The sequence below is a fragment of the Rhinopithecus bieti genome, unplaced genomic scaffold, assembly GCF_001698545.2.
Source record: "Rhinopithecus bieti isolate Rb0 unplaced genomic scaffold, ASM169854v2 scaffold_47952, whole genome shotgun sequence".
In the NCBI taxonomy this organism is placed as follows: Eukaryota; Metazoa; Chordata; class Mammalia; order Primates; family Cercopithecidae; genus Rhinopithecus; species Rhinopithecus bieti.
In genome coordinates, this window is record NW_016820098.1 from 1,520,010 (window position 1) to 1,533,769 (window position 13,760).

The following is a 13,760-nucleotide window of genomic DNA, read 5'->3' on the forward strand; positions in this document are numbered from 1 at the left end:
TAAAAGGAGTTGGGAGAATAAGGAAGTGAAAAGAACGTAGTACAGTGTATCAGAGAAGGAGCTCCAGACTGGCAAATGTAACTCCCTTGAGAAAGTTACTGTCTGTCTGCTGAATTCACACTTCCTTATCCATGCATCTCAGTCCATTCAGGCTGCCGTAACAAAATCCCTTAGACTGGGTGATTTACAGATAATAGAAAATTATTGCTCGTGGTTATAGAGGCTGGGAAGTTCAAGTTCAAGACGCCAGAAGATTCAGTGAGGTGAAAGCCTGTTCCTCATTCTCACTGCATCCTCACATGGTGGAAGGGGTGAATTGTCCTCATATGGTAGAAGGGGCAAGAATGTGCCCTTCACCCTATTTTATAAGGGCACTAGTCCCATTCATGAAGGCAGAGCCGTCATGACTTAATCACCTCTCAAAAGGCCCCATCTCTTAATATCGCTGTAATGGAAATTAGGGTTTAATATAAATTTCGGAAGGACATATTGAGACCATAGTACCATACAATAAAATCAATACCCCAGCTTCATGGAGTTGTTGTAAAGATTAAATGAGATAGTGTACTCTAAGTACTTAGCATGGTGCCTGGTGTGATCAATGCTAACCCAAAGGATCCAGGAGGTCTCGAGTGGTTGCTGAGAATACTAATGGGTGTTTGCAGTCTGCCTGTGTGCAGAGGCAGATATGGAGTATGGGTGGGTCCAGTCAGTTCTCAGGGGGCAAATCCAAGACAGAGTTTGATTATTCATAACCCTAACATTGTATTGCCATCATTTATTTTAATTTTTAGTATATTTATTTAAATTTAGTTTTTAATTTCAAAAGTAAATATGATAAACAAGAGAGCTAAGGTAGACAAGAGAGTTATGGGTGACAATGCTAAGTGCTTTCGTCACACTTACTATTTGTATTTTTTTTTTTAGTTTAATGAGAATGCCATACACTTCCCTCTCTCTTTACATCTAGAAATGTTGTATGAACGGTGATTTCATAAGATGCTTGCAACTTCAGGTGAGCTAAGATTTTGCATTTTGTTATTTCTTCACTTCTTTTCTCCCTCACTCTCTTTCTTCCTTATGGAAATTTATAGATTTGTCTTATAATCTAGTTCAGCATTTCCCAAAATATAAGCTAAAGAATCTAATCTCATAAGATTCTCCAGGAATAACAGGTTTTTGTGATCAAATAAAATTGGGAAATGCTTTATATTTTATCTCTGCCTTGAGATTTACTAAACATGTTGAAAGATTGATAAGGCTTTCAATTGCCTTGAAGTAAAACAAAACAAAATAGAAAACGCAGAACATTTAGTCCAATATTTTCTCAAATGCATTTGGCCACGAAACTTTTCCTTTCTTGAGTAAACCCTAGTAACACCCTGCTGGATCCAACTGGACAACTGTTGATCTGGGTCTCCTCATTAAATGACTTTCTAACCTTGGAACTGGACTGATTATTGTTACTGCTGCTTTCATTAAAGGTGCTATGTTTTATGTTTATAGATTTGTCTTCCTTCCAAAGACCTAACTTTAAAAAAATCAGAAGAGCTTATCTTCTAACCTCTGTTTCATACACACTGTCATTGAAAATGATGTGATGAAAGGATGCATCATGAGAAAGTAAACATGCAACTTAGGTAAAAGTTGTTCCAAGTCTTTACAAATGTTCTTTTATCTTCAACCTTATTATGGCTCAAGATATAGTAACTTTTGCAGGGTTTTGTGATTGTTTTTGTTTTATTTTGTGAAAACATCCAAGAGCCCCCAACAGCCTATAGATTTGCAGATCCTTTTCTTTCCCAGGTAGCCTTGTATTCAGGAAACATTAACTTCACACAAATTCTTCTTTAAAATAAGTGTGTAGTGATCTTTTTCCTCTCATGGGCTCTGCACAAACTTGTTCTCTTTTTCTCTCGTCATTTACTTACAAAAAATAAAACCTGTTAAGAAGCAATTTGTTCTATGTTAGGTTCATTTATACAGCAGGTGAGCAGGAGATGGCTGGTGACATCAGCCATCTCCTAGTGTCTTGGAAGTGCATTGACACAGGAGTCACCTGGGTTCTGCTTCATCTAAGGAGTGCTTCAGGACATTAGAGAGCTGAGGGAGACAATCCCAGATCAAGTGAGAATTTTCCTTTGCAGGGTAGGAACTGATGCCCAGGCCTGTGACACTCCTTTGGCTCTTTCAGAAACCTCTTCAGTGACACGGACTCCAAAGCATAGTAACTGATCTTTCTGGATAATACCAGGCAGAGCTGGACTTAGGTACTTGCTCAGTCCAGAGGCCTCTTCAGATGTGACTAGGGAATGGCTAATCAGATGTGGAAAGTACCTTGAATGAATAGTCTCTGGGGAAAAAACAAAACAAAACAAAACACCTCTTAAATTGGTTTTATTGAATGTAGAAGAACTGCCTGAATTTTGTGAATGGCTGGGGAAACACAGGGAAGGCCCCTGTCTTCAGTGTGAATGCACTGTCTTGCTCAGAGCCCCTGCCTTTGCTGTAGCTCTTCCTTTCAAATTCAATGCCAGTCATGGCAGCAAAGATAAAAGAAGCTAGCGCTAGCTTGTCTCTGCTTGCTCATAATTCTGTTCAGGGCAGATTTATGGAATGAATGATTCTTTCCATCACAGTTGGCTAATTTTAGAAAGATTAGAATGCAGGAGACTTCCGTTCCTATGCTAATACAGCCAGGCAAGTTACTACTATCATCTAGCTGTGTTAACTGAATTTTACTTTTGTGTCTTTCTGGTTTCCTATCTGAAAAATGAGCAGGGAAATGAAGACCTTTTACAGAATGACATTAGGAATAATGGACAAAAATTGATTACAGACCACTTGACAAATTAATAGCTCCATATTTATACTATGAATCAACATGTAATTTTTATCTTATAAATAACCAAGGTAATTACAAATTCCTAGTGCTTTTTAAATCAGATACCAAATTCTTTTTATTTTCTTCAACTTTTATTTTAAGTTCAGGGATACATGTGCAGGATGTGCAGGTTTGTACATAGATTAACATGTGCCTGGTGGTTTGCTGCACAGTTCATCTCATCACCTAGGTATTAAGCCCAGCATCCATTAGCTGTTCTTCCTGATGCTCTCTCTCCCCATCCCTCACAGGCCCTGGTGTATGTTGGTTCCCCCACAACGTGTCCATGTGTTCTCATCGTTCAGCTCCCACTTATAAGTGAGAACATGCGGTGTTTAGTTTTCTGTTCCTGCATTAGTTTGCTGAGGAAAATGACTTCCAACTCCATCCATGTTCCTACAAAGGACATAATCTCATTCCTTTTTATGGCTGCATAGTATTCCATGGCATATATGTACCACATTTTCTTTATCCAGTCTATCATTGATGGGCATAGGGTTGATTCCATGTCTTTGCTATCGTGACTAGTGCTGCAATGAACATACGTGTTTGTGTATGTTTATAACAGAATTATTTATATTCCTTTGGGTATATACCTAGTAGTGGGATTGCTGGGTCAAACAGATACCAAATTCTATTCATTTGTCTTAAAATTCTTAGAAGCAATGCTGTAGAACAACATATTCCAGGCTGGATTTTACCTTTCATTTTTCTTTGTTACTACTAGATACATGCAAAAAATTGAAGTTAATATTGTAAATCTTATCCTTTAAATGGAAAACAGAGAAGGCACTGAGTTAGAGAAACTTTCACTTTCAAGAGCAGAAAGCAATCAAACATTAAAAATCTTAGGACCATTTCAGTGTGACTCTCCCTATAAAACCCATAGATTCTGGGAATCATGACCACTTCTTTTGTAAATATAATTTCCCTAAAATTAGTACCAAGCACTTTTAGGTCTGGAAAGCATCTTGGAAATGGATCTTCTGAGGGGTCCAATAGCTTCTTACTGTGTCTGTTTGAGAGTTAATAGCTCACCTATAGTTCAGATCTCCTAAATCTCCAGACAAAATTTTTTTCAAGTTTTCTCTTGTTTCCTCATTCCAGAATTATTTTATAGTATCCAAGCTACTTCACTTTCCACCTTTCCCTTCCTATTCTCCCCCATAAATTGGTTCCTATAGCTCCCTGCTGCTCCATGGAGACCCTGCGGTGCCATAGGAAAGGGAAGGTTGTTAGCTGAGCCTCTGGGTTCTCTACAACTTATTGAACCAGAATAGCTCAATTTTAGCTATTTTCTTATGATGCTTTCCTGAGATAAGGGCTCCATGGCTTGAAAATGTTTTCAAACCACTGTCTTTCCTGACCAAAACCACATGCTTGTCTCACTCCATGTTCCTCACCGAACCTCCAAAGTCTCTTTATAGCAACTTTTGTAAGGTTTGTTCCTTCTCTTTTCCCTTTTATACCACTCCCCATCCCTACTATAGACCTGAACGCTTCCCAGCATCTTCTTTTCAAGGGCCACTGTTTTTTACGAGTGTAAATGCCTGAAGTTAAACTGTGTTATCTAAGATCCCTAAATTCAGCCTCATACCTCAACTCCATGCTCTCTTCCCTGATTCTAATATTTTCAAAACAGCTCCTCAGGACTCCTGGGAGGTGTTCTGGCTGCCATAAACCTTAAGTCTTCTTGGGTCCCATATTCACCCAGGAGCTATGTCTCTTTCCTGTCTTCAAAGCCACACCAAAGCTCTTTGAGGGTAGGAAACATATATTTTCCATCTTCACATCTAGCACTGGTTTTTAACAAGGTAGGTATCTTAGTTAAGAATTTCCTTGGCTAAAAATAACATGGACCCCCCCAAACAATAGCTTAAATAGTTAAATGAGGGGTTTTCCCTTTCCCATATAATCAGAGGTCTAGAGATGGGGAGTCTGGAGCTGGCATGACAGCCATGATGCTGCAAGAGACCCAGGCGCCTCTGTCCTCTCAAGCATCCTTGGCACTTGCTTGTCACCTGTGGTCTCAAGATGGAGGAACCCCTTCTAGAAGGCATCATGTCCATATCCCACTAAAGAAGAAGGGAAGGTGATCCTGTTGTAGCTCATGAGTGTGATAATTGGGTGTTCATATGCATGTGTGAGATGTGCCACCCTCTGAACCTTGTTATGACATTGGCACATTACCTGTCTGACCTGACTTGGGAGAAAAAAAAAAAAAGAAGAAGAAGAAGAAGGGAAAGGAATTGAGTCATTTGTGGTGGAAAATTTGTTGATGAAAGACAGCAACAAAGCAAGAGTCAGGCAAGCTTCTTTAATGAACTTTCTAAAAGTCCCACTTGGTGACATGCACTTACATTTTATTCATAAAAACTGTGTCACATGGACCCCCTAGCTGAAAGAAGTCTGGAAAATGTAGTGTTTTTTAAGGCTGGGTATGTTGTTAATAACATTGATGTTCTGTCGGTAAAGAAGAAAGAGATAGTAGATATTTGGTGACAACCTGCAGTCTCCACTGGAATAAGTATGCAAAAATACTGCTTATGGCTGGAATGGAAAATGTCCACTCCCACCATGGTCACCTGTGTTGAGTACCTGGAAGAGTGGTTCTCAAAGTGTGGTCCCAGGCCAACTGCATCACCTGAGAACTTTTTAGAAATGCAAATTCTTCAGCCTCAGCACAGACAGATTGAGTTAGAAGTAGATGGAGTCAGTGATCTGTGTTTTAAATGCCCTACAGAGGATTTTAATGCTGCTAGTGTTTGAGAACCACTGGCCTAGAATGATCATGCAGAAAGTTCTAGACTGTCAGGCTCTGCTTGTCTTGACGTCACCAGAGTGGTCTGGGATGGATTGGTGGCCAAGATAGGCACTAGATAATCTTTACAAAGCAATTTAATTAAGCTCACCCAAATAGAACTAGAATGATCCAGGTTCCTGATGTTGTGGGGTTCAGGGGGAGCTTGAAGAAAAACTGGCATGGAAGTAGAACCAGGCCAACCAACTTTAACATGCCAACAAATGCCAGAGGCTCCTTCCTCTCAAAACTATCTTCCATTCTTCTCAGTTGAAGGGCTTTAGTTGCAAAACAAAAAGTGTTACTCTAGGATCTTGCAATTAAAGATTATCTGAGATGCTGGCAAGGATGTGGAGAAAGGGGAACTCTTGTATACAACTAGTGGGAATATAAATAGGTACAGCCATTACAGAAAAAAGGATGGAGAGTCCTCAAAAAACTAAAAACAGAAATATAATACCATCTGATCTAGCAATCCCACTGCTGGGTATATATCCAAAAGAAAGGAAATCAGTAAGTTGAGGAGATATCTGCACTCCCACGTTTGTTGCTGCACTGTTCACGGTGGCCAAGATATGGAGTCAACTTGAGTGTTCTTCGGCAGATGCATGGATAAAGAAAATGTGGTATATATACACAATGGAATATTATTTAGCCATAGAAAGATTAAAATTCTGTCATTTGCAGCAACGTGGATGCAGAACATTTTGTTTAGTGAAACAATCCAGGCACAGAAGGACAGATATCACATGTACTCCCTCCTATGTGGGAGTTAATAAAAGATCATCTTATGAAGGTAGAGAGTGGAATGGATGATAGTTACCAGAGACTGGGAGTGGTGGGGCAGAGGAGGGTAAATATAGAGAGGTTGGTTAATGGGTACAAAATGCAGTTAGATGGAAAGAATAAGTTCTATATTGTTCGATAGCACAGTAGGATGACTGTAGTTAACAATAATCTACTGTATATTTCCAAATAGCTAGAAGAGAAGATTTGGAATGTTCCAACACAAAGAAATGATAAATGTTGGAGGTGATGAATATCCCAATTACCCTGCCTTTACCATGACACATTATATGCCTGTATCAAAATATTACCTGTACCCCATAAATATGTACAATTACAATTACAATCAATGAAAAAGAAAGAGTATTTGAAATGTATAATCCTTGAGCTTCAATGGGACCAATAGGGATGGCTTGTGTGGAGAGGGTTGTAGTCATCCCATAACATCCATCTGCTTCTCCCCCAAGTAACCCATAATGAACTCAGTACAATTAAGTATAATAAAAAGTGCACACAGAGCACACGCAGCTTCAAGTTGGCTCCTCTGGCACAGGGCTCCTCCAAGCATGGTCCACAGGCAGATCCATCCTGAGAACTCTTTGTTACTGGTCTGCACTGAGATAAAGAACTTGAATCCGAATGTAAATCAAATACGTTACTGGGCTCACTCTTTAGTTCAGCTGACATTTTTTCAAACTAAGACTTTCTCAAAGAAATTAGTGCACAACAAGAAACAAACAGTTCATAGACTGATTCTATGAACTGTTTTGAGTGGCACTGCCCCTGCCTTCCAACTAGACAGTCACCTCTGCCCTTCATGGAGATTCTGTAGCTGCCACTTTAAGCATCCTCCTGTCCTTCATTTCTTTAACAAACATTAATTGAGGTCTATGGTATACAAGCACAGTTGGGATGCTGGGAACACAGTGGGCAACAGGACAGACAATCTGTAAGGGTACTAGTTGTCATCAAATGGCAGTATCAGGTGGGAGAGTATGTGTGGAAGTACTTCATAAACCTAATTATATTTAAGAATCGGTTAGTATTCTCTTTCCTTCTTTAGATGGAATAAAAGGTGCAAAGAAAACAAGCACCCTGCACAATATTGTTAGAGTAAGAACTCCCCTCTCTCTGGCCACTAGCTGAATTTGCTTCATTCTTTTCTGTCTCTGTAGTGGGTCTCATCTGAAAGAACATTGCTCTTGAGCTTAAGAAGGCAAAAGAATTTAGAGGGTCAGGTGCAGTGGCTGACGCCTGTAATCCCAGCACGTTGGGAGGCTGAGGCGAGAGGATCACTTGAGGCCAGGAGTTTGAGACCAGCCTTGGCAACACAGTGACACCCTGCCTCTATAAAAAATAAAAAAAAAAAATTAGTTGGGCATGATGGTGTGTGTCTGTAATCTCAGTTACTCAGGGGAAGCTGAGGCAGGAGGATTGCTGGAGCCCAGGAGTTGAAGCTGCAGTGAGCTGACTGTGCCACTGCACTCCAGCCTGTATCACAGAGCCAGGCCCTCATCTCCAAGAAAAAAAAAGAATTTAGAGTTGCATTTCAGATGAGAAGCACATGATATTATTGACAATTCAAGTTTGCTCCCAACCTCTCTCATGAGTGTCTGAGCATAAAGTCATCTCAGCATATACCATTGGAACTTAAGGGAAAGGGGACTAAAGCTCCAGGTAATGAAAATTACTAGTAACTTGGCCCCTGGTGGAATGCCAGTGAGAATATGCACTTCCACAGATGCTTGAATTCTCTTGGCCCAGGGCTTTAGGAAGCCACAGGAAAAGGTCAGGATGCTCAGGAATAGAGACGTGCTGTCAGAGAAGGATGGAAGGGTGGAAGAGAACAGTGCTGGGCCTAGCAACTTTAAAAAGACCTGCAAACCAGTATGGCAAATGTTAACATTTGTTAAATCTGAGGAGTGTGCATATGGGTGCTATATTTTTCCTCTGTACTTTCTTTTATATTTTAATATTTCATAATTTAACATTTAAAATTTTTAAAAAGATCCTCAGCTGGTCATGGTGGCTCATGCCTGTAATCCCAGCACTTTGGGAGGCTGAGTCTGGTAGATAACTTGAGGCCAGGAGTTCGAGACCAGCCTGGCCAGCATGGCAAAAACCCATCTCTACAGAAAATGCAAAAATTAGCTGGACATGGTGGCACATGCCTGTAATCCCAGCTATTCTGCTCCAGAGGCTGAGACACAAGAATGGCTTGAACCCAGGAGGTGGAAGTTGCTGTGAGCCAAGATTGCACCACTGCACTCCAGCCTATGTGACAGAGCAAGACTCTGTCTCAAAAAAAAAAAAACAAACCCACAATTTTTCAAGATTCATAGAACAAAATAGTGTCTTCAGATGATCAATGTAGCACAGAAGAAGAGAAGCTACAGTAAATAAAATATTCATGGCCCTAAAATTATGAAGGGCAGGATGTGTGTGTGTGTGTGTGTGCGCGCGCGTGCGTGTACATGCACATACTCAGAAGCTTTAGCATGCACCAGAATCCCCTGGAAGGTGTTTAAACCACAGAGTATTGACTGTTGTCTAGTTCTGATTCAGTAGGTCTAGCGTGAGACCTGAAAATCTGCATTTCTAAGAAGTTCCCACAGTAAATCCTCATGATATCTTTTTGAGTAGATATTGTGTACTCTTCCCACAATTACCTGGACTGGTTTGACTCATTTGTTCAACAGATATTTAGTACTTACCTACTGCGTGCCAAGTACTGTGTTACATGCTAGGGGTATATGATTTATTGTGCACATATAACTCCTTATCTAGAGGCAATCGTTAAATACGTATTATATGTTTATGCCAAAAGCTGAGCAATCATCTAAACCCTTAAGCAAGCTGTTGGGTATTATAATAGCCAATCAGTAGGATAGGGGAACACCATGGGATGGCTGTGTACAAAAACTACTTTTTTATGTATGGATGAATACAGATAACTTTCTTTTTCTTTTCTCATCTTACCCCCAACCACCTCCTATTTTTTTCTCTCCTTTCTGTCTCTCTCCCTCCCTGGGATAGATGTGTTTGATGGGCTCATCCAGCAGCTATCTCAAGCCACCCCTTGCTGCTGCCTGTTACCAGAGGTTCTAAAGAACCAGATATTTGCTCTGCCAGATTCACTGGCAGCTGGGGCTGGCCACATGCTCTAGTTTTGGCTAATGAGATATAAGGTGGAAATAGGTTGGGGGTCTTTGGGGAAGATTTTGTTTCTATTCGAGAGGACAGAGGTAAGAGGAAGTTCACTGGCACAGCCCCCTTCCCTGTCTTTCTGCCTTAGGACTACAATAGCCATCTTGTGACCATGAGGCAACTAACATAAGGATAGTTCCAAAGGGGACAGAGTGACAGAAACTGGCTTTTAATGACATTTTTGACCAATTCAACCAATGTTAGCAAGCCACCCATACTCAGACTTAATGTTAGTGATAAAAGCAAAGCTCTATTTTAATGAACTGTTAATTTCTATCACTTGCAGAGGAAATCACTCCCAAATGATACATTACCTTCTCCCTTTCTTCCTCTTCTTTTTTTTTTTTTTTTTCCTTTTTTATTTTCCTTCTCTCCTTGGTATGTGTGAATTGTGTCCTCCTTGCAAATTCATATGTTGAAGTCCTAACCTCCAAAGCCTCAGCATGTGACAGTATTTGGAGATGGTCTTTAAAGAGGTGATTAGGTTAAAATGAGGTCATTAGGGTGGGCCCTAATCCAGTATGACTTGTATCTTTAAAAGAAGAGGAAATTTGGACATAGAGATGTAGAGAGGGAAGACCACGTGAAGACACAGGAAGAAGACAGACATCTACAAGCCAAGGAAAAGAGACCTCAGATAAAACCATCCCTGCTGACACCTTGATCTTGGACTTCTAGCCTCCATAACTGTGAGAAAATGAATTTCTGTTGCTTAAGCCACTTAGTGTGTGGGACTTTGTTACGGGAGCCATGCTGAGCAAATATACTTCTTTCTCCCGCCTTTTACTTCCCCCCATTCTTTCATTTTCTTTATTTGTGTGGATATATATATATGTATCTCCAAGGGTTAGCCTAAAGTGAGGAATCCCTTCATTAGGGCCCCTTAGCAGATTTCTTCTTATGTCTCCTTGGCCAGAATTATGTTGCATGCTCATATGTAAACCAACATCTGAGAAGGGGAATGAAACCACTGTAATTAATCTAAACCAGTCAAGATTCACCCCTCTTTGGCTGGAATGTAAGCTGCCTTTCTTACAGCTTATGGCTGCTCACAGAACTGTGGGGACAACAAGACTATAAGCAGGGTTCTGTAAGAACAATGGTTATCAGCCTAAGGCAATTTTGCATCTGCCTTTTGCCAATTCAAGGGACATTTGGGTAATATCTGGAGATGTTTTTGATTGTCACAACCTGGGGGAAGAGGGGAGTTGCTACTGGCATCTAATGGGTAGGGGCCAAAGATACTACTAAATATGCTGCAATGCACAGGAAAGTCCCCTACAACAAAGAAGTATCCAGCACAATTGTCACTCATGCCTGGATTGAGGGACCCTGTGTTAGAGGAAGGGAAGAAGGGTGGCTATTAGGAGGGCAGCAAGAGGTGTTTGTCATGGATGGAAAAACACATGTACGTGATGTTCTCACAGCCTCCCTGTGAGTCTCACCGGCTTCAGGCCACAGCATCCCTGAGTGACAGAAGCTGGTCTCATTACATTGGCCAAGCAGCCCTCAGTCTGCAACTATCTGTCAGAGACCCAGTGAATCAGAAAGATTGGTGCAGACTAAAATTAGAAAAGAGATGAAAAGTGATTATTTGGAAATAAATTTGAATATGCCTGTTTAGATCCTCCAAGACTGCAGTCTGACATATAAATAAGACTAAAAATATGAAATTGTGGTACTCCGTCATCCTATTCACTAGATTTCACTAGCTCTGAATCTAATAAGGCCTTCGTCATTGTGTTAAATTAATGCTTTTTAATATTTAAAAGATATTAATCTTGCTTTGGTATGTTGTTGGTCTATTTTTAAATTTAATAATTTCAAACAGTAGCTCTTCAAGTATTTGAATCAATGATTTTTTATATCCACTCATCTTGATGTTTTGCCATAAGTAATAAATGGTGTAATAAAATATCTTTGTGCTTCAAGTAATACCTCAGCACTTTTTAAACTTCTTTGCAAAACTTGAATACAGTTTACATATATGAGTTATAGGCACACATATCTACAAAGGAGGCTAGATTTTTAAAAATTAATGCCATGACCTGCAATTTCCTTTGCAAATATATAGCTTGTCCTGTTTGCTTTATGGCTGTTGTTTGCAACATCATATTTTCCCCTCAAATAAAAAATTTTAAAATGGCATAGAAGACTTTGGCCAAATTGGCTAACAGTTTCATAACGTTTGATATTGTTCCAAGTTTTCATGCACCTAATTTTATATATACATAATGTATCAACTTTTGATATAGCAAAAAGCACATAGGTAGCTTAAACTGCAAAGCATTTTCTGTTTTTCAGGCTGTATATTGCAAGACCTACCAAGCAACCTTGCTTAAATGTTTCGTACTTAATTGCCAGAGTTTGCAGTGGACTCTTCATTTCTTAAAGAATTACCACAAATGTATTCACTTATTCAGCTCCTGTGTGTTCACATACATGTCTACCACTATTTTCTTTTCTTCAATCAGCCAGTGTGTAGAAGTAAGAACCATCATCTTTAATTCAATTTCTGGCTTATTATAGACCTAGGATCCTCACAGGAATATTTGTTCAATTTGAACATGCTCGTCAGCTGTTTTTTTTTTTTTTTTATTTTGTTGCCTATGGATGACAGAGTGATGTTTTACACAAGAGTAAGAGTACTTCATTTCCTTATTACATGGACATATTTCTAATTGGCTCCAGGCTCCTTACTATTAATAGCTGTTGAAGATGCACTGTACATCTAATTTAGCACTGCCTGGGGTGACACAATTGGTTCTCAGTTACTTTACTGCCAATATGTACAGCTTATGCCACAGGGAGCCTGGATCTAATTGGTGAGATCCTTGCCCTCTGAGACCAAATCTAACACATGCTTCCGAGACAGCTTCCCTCTCAGAGACCTCAGCGTTCCTCATTATCCTGACCTTCTTTGATTTGGTGCCATGATTGACATAAGGAAGGCAAAGCCACCTCCTTGGCTTGATTTATTCTAAAGATAATTTGACTTTATCCATACCCATCCCTGTGGAATATGGAAGCCCTCGGAGGTGACTCCTGAATTTGCATATAGGAGCTTAGGGGTAGCAGTATAGAAGGCCAGGGGCTTGAATGAATGTATGTTTGCAGGGAAAACACACTTTGTTTCATTTTAATTGTATTCTTTAGTGAGGAGGTTGATTGATATTTGGTTCTGGCAGGGAGTGTAGGCTCCCTATGTCACCCTTTGTACCTTTGCAGAGCCACTGGTGATTCTCCTTGTGGAAAGCCCTTTTTGGTGCCACCACTGAAAGTCAAACCTCTTACTATGACTTTAAGGAGTATGACATTAACCAATCCCTTGAGCCTTACGTTCCAGCTCTCCTGCCACCCCAACCTCCCACTCAGCCAAGCTGCAACAATTCCATGAACAGGACATACAGCTTTTTTTTTTCCCTCTTCTGTTCCTTACTTTTTGGTGTCCCCAAGGTCCAGATCTGGCCCTCTCTCCCCAGTGCCAACAGCACTTCCTGCACCCCACTATCATCACAGGTCAGGTGTGGAATTCCCGTGATTCAACATACAGTTTTCCTCAGCACAGACTGTGAGCTCTTTGAAGGCAAGGCCCATATCTTAGTCGCTTTGGCATCATGAGTACCCAGGTGGGTTCTGACATTTGGTACTCAATAAAAGTGTATTGTGTTAAGCTCTTATTGTTACTATGGTATTCTGTCTTTATCAGCAGAAGAGAAGGAGGGTTTCCCCAATAACGTGGTAAACAGGTAGTTGAAATATAACCCTATAAATGCTGAAACACTTTCTGGATGAAAAGCATCTCAAGTCTCTGCCTTAGTAACAAGGCCTAACATATGTTTTACTTCAAGACTCAAGAATATCATTGTGAACGTTGGTTATGATACTGACCTCTGATATTAGCAGTGTTGCACGACCTATGAAGGTGCCCTGAAATAATGGTGTCAATCAATGCAACTTTAAATAAAACATACACATTGACAAAAAAACAAAAAGCATGGGTCCACCCAGTGACCTTCCAGTGAAGCACCAAAATTTGTTTTGTGAGACTTCGATTTCTTTTTTTTTTTTTTTTTTTTTTTT

At 40.1% G+C, this 13,760-nt stretch overlaps 1 protein-coding gene across 3 annotated transcripts in view; it reads left to right on the forward strand.

Moving 5' to 3' along the window:
* The window catches only part of NCALD (neurocalcin delta), a 476,133-nt gene that overhangs the window by 279,582 nt on the left and 182,791 nt on the right, over nucleotides 1-13,760 (forward strand). Inside the window, exon 6 of one of the 3 annotated variants that reach the window (XR_001882851.1) lies at nucleotides 928-1,015. The exons of the other annotated variants lie outside the window; for them this stretch is intronic. The gene's annotated coding sequence lies outside the window, so the exon portion shown is untranslated. The remainder of the gene's footprint in view (nucleotides 1-927; nucleotides 1,016-13,760) is intronic. 3 annotated transcript variants of the gene reach the window in all.